Below are 5762 nucleotides of genomic sequence, written 5' to 3'. Positions count from 1 at the left end.
TCTCTCTGGGCTTTTCTGGGCAAAAACAAAACAAACCACTCTCCTGCAATGACTATGAGTGGCCGTCATTCCTGGCAAAGAGAATAGGGACTGGGAAGGTGAGGATGGGCCTGGGCAAAGAAGCATAAAAATGTCCCTGTTTAGGACTTTGAATTTTAGCCTAGACTCCAAAGCCCATCAGTGAGTAGAGGAACTCAGGTGTTGAAAAGTAAACTAGCCATTGACCCATGGCAAGGGATGCAGAGAGGCAGGTCAATCAGAAGTCCTAGTATGGGTCTGGCCCTGGGAAGCATTTGTAAGCTCATTTCTGTGTTACAATGCCCTCTCTCATACCTTCTACTCTTTAGAGAATCGAGGACAAGGGCCTATCCGATATTTGGCCTGAAGTAAAAAAAAATAGAACAATGTCTCTTGCCAAAAATAGTAGTGACCGTGGCAGTCACCACCAAAGGACAGCTTTGCCAAGCAGAACGATAAACTAATGAGAGTTATAAGCAGCAGAGGCATGAGGGTCATATGAGAAAGATAGAACAGAGCAGAGAGGATCTGAATCGAAGAACCACTCTGCTATGGTGTGGATGTCTGTGTCCTCTGAGAAATTCATACATGGAAACTAATGACCAGTGTGATGGTATTAAGAGTAAGGCCTCTGGGAAGTGGCTAGACCCCTCATGAATGAGATAAGTGCTTTTCTAGAGGAGGCCTCCGACAGCTGCCTTCCCTCCTCCACCACGTGAGGAAATAGCCAGAAGGCACCATCCATGAACAAGAGAGCAGCTCCTCACTGAGGCAGGAAAATAGGGTCTGGAGGCAGGGAACATATGGCCAATTCACACTTCAGCGGTAAAGAAATATCCTCTCTATAGGGTGAATACCATAAATGACCTCGTAACTTTACTTCATCGTCTTCATTTACGTAGGGGATACTCCAAGCAGAGGGTATTTAAACTCACAAAAACTCTGCAAAGGACCTTCGAGCCCCTATGCTCAGACCCACTTCCACACTGCGGAGTGTACTTTTATTTTCAATAAAACTCTTCGTTCTTTCCTTGCTTTGTTTGTGTGTTTTGTCCAATTCTTTGTTCAAGACGCCAAGAACCTGTATACCCTCCACTGTTAACATCCCCAGACACTGAATCTGCTGTCCTCTTGATCTTAAACTTTCCAGCCTCCAGAACTATGAGAAATAAATTTCTGTTGTTTATAAGCTACCCAGTTTATGGTATTTTGTTAGAACACTCAAATAAACGAAGACAACATCAGATAGCTCCCTGAATGGGAAGCTCTCAGGAACAGCTGGGAGACACTGTGATGAAGGCGAATTTCTGGCAGCAAATCAGGTGGAGATTAAATCATAATAATTTGGATTCCTTCCTCTTTGTAGGAATAATGGCAGCACAGGAGATATTCTGAGGAATCCCAGTAAAGACCATCTTAAAGTGCTGAATGAAATATTTATAATACCATTTTAAATGCTTAGCTGAGTAGAATACAGTGAAAGAAATCCTCATAGGATAAAAGTAGTAAAAAGGCATGAATCCAAGCCATAACTGAGCATTGAAATGAAATCTTGTCTTCACGAAATCTGCCAATACATGATCATGAAGAGTTTTTAAACAGAGTACAGGCATGTGCAGAAAGACAAGCGACAATGCCTGGGTTTATGCAAATTGAGACCCTTGCATAGAGCCAGTTCCACAAAAAGCAACAGCCTCAGTGAAGGCAAGATGTAAAAATAAAATTAATATCACTTCAATAGACCATAAAAAGTCTTGACTCTCTCAGCTTTTACTGTGGGTAAGGAAGGAAAATAAAGGCTCTTCTAAGAATTACGAATCACAAGGTGACAGTCGCATAAACTTGGTGTGAAATTTACACTTTAGGCTGAAAAACCCAACCTGAGAATTGAATTATCAAAATTACAGATTAGTATGGGCTCCAGGTGCCTAGAAGAAGCAATCATAAATCTCTGGGGAAATGAACATTAACCGAAATCTCAAAGAATTCCTATGGAGTTCCAATAACCATAAGCTCACAATTAAAAAAAAATATATCACAAATGCATGAGGGAACAAACTACCATGAGCAAGAGCCAGCAGAAAAAAATATATACATCAGGCCCACAAGGACTAAATACATTGTAAAAAATATATATATATAAATTTAATGCATTTACTGTGTTTGAAGAAATAAAGGAGGATATTAAAAGTATGATTGACAAACTATAAAATATTTTTTAAAGACTGTCCAATATTAAAGAATTACAGTGGACTTTTAGGGGGTATGAAAATGGTAGTATTGTTTATTTAAAGGAGAATCCTTATCTACGAGTCATACATATAGAACTATGACAGATAAAATAATATGATGTCAGGGATTGTTTCAGAATTATCCAGAGAGGGAGAGGAAGTAGGTAGGGATACAGAGGAAACAAGATTAGCTATAAGTTATTCATTGTTGGAGCTGGATAATGGGTACTAAGGATTTACCACACTATGCTTTTTACTTTAATATGCTTGAAGTTTTTATCTTCAATAGTTATCTTTTTAATACATAGGGAGGTTTGAAGAAAAGCGAAGTTGAAAAATAAAAAAAAGTAAACTAAGTAAAATTAGAGATGTAGTGGACATATTATACACCATATCAGATACAATTAACAACATAATTCATGAACTGGAAGATAGATCTGAAGTAATCACCAAGAAAGCAGCACAGAGTAACAAAGAAATGAACTACATCAGAATTTAAAATGCCTGGAAGGCAGACTCAGAAGGCTAAAAGGCATCTAACAAGAGGACCATTGCTTGGTATTATTGTGCCATTTATTGTGCCTTTATAAGGAAGGCCTTCAACAGCTGCCTTCCCTCTTCCACCATGTGAGGAAATAGCCAGAAGTCACCACCTATGAACAAGAGAGTGGACCCTTACCAGAAATGACTTTTTAAAAAAGTATCATTTTTTAAAAGGGACATATTTTAAAAGTATTATTTTAAAAAGGAAACTAGTGGAGAAAATGGACGAGATATAATATTGAAGAGATATTAACCAAGAATTCTCCAGAACTGATGACAGACACAAATGCTCAGATTCAGGAAGCTGAACAAGCGATCAGCAAAGAAATCTAAACGTGGATACATCACGGGAAAACTACAGATCGACAATAACAAAGAAAGGATCCTTTGAGAGAAAGGATGTATGACATGAAAAGTAATGTTGTAATTGACTAATCAGCAACAGCACTGAAAGCCAGAAGACAGCAGAGAGAAATATTTTCAAATTGCTGAGAGAAATAACCGTCAATATATAAGAGTAGACTAAACAAAATGATTTTTTCCAAAAGCAGGGTAAGGGAAAGTCATTTCATATAATCAAAAGGAGAGAGTTTACTACCAACAGTTAATTGAAGGAACTTTTTGCAGGGTATACTTCAGATAATGATCCTAGAAGTATGGTTTGACATGCAAGAAAGAACGGTGAGCAAAGAAGCCATGTTTAAAGAGACATTAACTATATAAAATAATAAATAAATAAATAAATAAATAATCCTATAAATAAAATTAAAAATCCTGGATATTATATAAAAAATAAACGTAAGAAGACCTGAATGGTGGAGAAAAGAAGGCAGATCAGCCAGTGACCTCAGGATCTGAGGGACAACACCAGGCGTCCCCAAACTTTTTACACAGGGGGCCAGTTCACTGTCCCTCAGACCCTTGGAGGGCCACCACATACTGTGCTCCTCTCACTGACCACCAATGAAAGAGGTGCCCCTTCCTGAAGTGCGGCGGGGGGGGCTGGATAAATGGCCCCAGGGGGCTGCATGCGGCCCGCGGGCCGTAGTTTGGGGACGCCTGGACAACACAGTGGTGACAACCCGAGGTTTCCTTCTTGCCTCATGTATCCCAAAGTGAATGCTGAAAAAACTGGCAATCTGAAAATGTCAAAAATGTAGATTAACAAAAAAGCACACTTGAAGATATACAAGTAGCAATTGCTAAATCTAAACAATGAAGAGAAAATAGACTAAAAGAATAAAAAAGAACAAAGCTCCAGGACATGTGAGATTATAGAAAAAGATCTAGGATTTGTGTCATAGAAATCCCAGAAGGCGAGAAAGAGAGTGGGGCTGGAAAATATTCAAATAAATAATGGCTAAAAATTTCCCAAATGAGGCAAAAAGCAGAAAGCTACATATTTAATATCCAAAAAGGATCAACTCAAAGAAATCATACCAAGACATATCATAGTCAAACTCCTGAAAACAAAAGACAATGAAAAAAATCATAAAGCGGCAAGAGATAAGTGACACCTTACTATAAGGGAAAAATAAAAAATTACAGCTAATTTCTTATCCAAACTATGGAGGCCAAATGGAACTGGCCCATTTTTCAAGGCCTGAAAGAAAAGAATGCTCGATCAAAAATTACCTGTGAAAATATGAAGGTGAAATCAAGATATTCACAAATGAAGTGAAACAAAGAGATAGTGTCACCAGCAGACCTACTATAAAATAATGGTTTAAAGGAAGTCCTCTAAGTAGAAAGAAAATAATAATAAAAGAACATTTTGGAACATTAGGAAAGGAAAAAAGAACAGAATAAAATTGCATAAAAAGATACATTCATCTGCCTAAGAAAGCTCTGTAATGATAAGTGGGAAACTAACAGTGATGGCCTCCAGATAAGAAAATTGGGTATCTGGAACGGAAAGACTCTTCACAGTATCTTTCAAGAGTTTTAAAATTTTAAATCATCTTAATGTATTCCTAAATTAAAAGTAAAATGTAAATTTGATTAATTCTACAAAAAATGTAGAATTAAAATATTGATCGTGAATACCATTTGTGATGGCTAGTTTTAGTTGTCAATTTGACTGGATTAAGTTATGCCCAGATAGCGGGTAAAACATTATTTCTGCGTGCGTTGGTGACGGTGTTTTTGGAAGAGACTGGCATTTGAATCAGTGGATCGAATAAGGAAGGCCTGCTCTCACCCACCGTGGGGAGGCGCCATCCAACGCATTGAGGATAAAAGCACAGAGGAAAGGTGAACTCGTTCGCTCTTTTGGAGCGGGGATAGCCACCTTCTCCTGCCCTTGGACATCAGAAGTCCATGTCCTCTGGCCTTCAGAATCCAGGACTTGCACCGGCAGGCCCCAGTTTCTCAGACCTTCAGCTTTAAACTGAGAAGTATACCACTGGCTCCTCTGTTTCTCCAGACTTCAGGCTTAGACTGAGCCACAGTACCAGGGTTCTCCGGTTTGCAGATGGCCTGTTATGGTACTTCTCAACCTCTATAATTGCCACAGCCAGTTCCTATAATAAATCCTCTTTCATCTATTTATCTATACATCTAGATCTAAATCTAGATCTAAATATTCTTTTTTTTCTTTCTTGATTTTAAAAAATATGGAACGCTTCACGAATTTGCGTGTCGTCCTTGCACAGGGGCCATGCTAATCTTCTCTGTATGGTTCCAATTTTAGTATATGTGCTGCCGAAGCGAGCACTGATCTAATATTCTACTAGCTTTGCTTCTCTGGAGAGCTCTGACTAATACACCATATATGTCAGAAAAGCAAATTGGCTTAAAGCATTCTAAGGTCTTTTTGTTTTTTGGAGGAGATAAAGATATTAATTAACTTTCAATATTTCTAAGTTGGTAACAACAAACTTTGGAATAATCCTAAAATAAAGCATATATTTCCAACTAGAATAGGGGAAAACTGAAAAAATAAAAAGACAATTAATTCAAAGAGGACAA

At 38.1% G+C, this 5762-nt stretch overlaps 1 non-coding gene across 1 annotated transcript; it reads right to left on the bottom strand.

The window, feature by feature from the left end:
- Positions 1-5401: 5401 nt before the first annotated feature.
- Positions 5402-5508, bottom strand: LOC120363709 (U6 spliceosomal RNA). The gene has a single exon (XR_005579163.2). It is a non-coding gene; the product is annotated as a U6 spliceosomal RNA (small nuclear RNA).
- Positions 5509-5762: the final 254 nt, after the last annotated feature.

Source organism: Saimiri boliviensis, chromosome 3, assembly GCF_048565385.1.
Source record: "Saimiri boliviensis isolate mSaiBol1 chromosome 3, mSaiBol1.pri, whole genome shotgun sequence".
In the NCBI taxonomy this organism is placed as follows: domain Eukaryota; kingdom Metazoa; phylum Chordata; class Mammalia; order Primates; family Cebidae; genus Saimiri; species Saimiri boliviensis.
The sequence above is the reverse complement of the archived record's forward strand: the minus strand, read 5'-3'. Positions and strand labels throughout refer to the sequence as shown.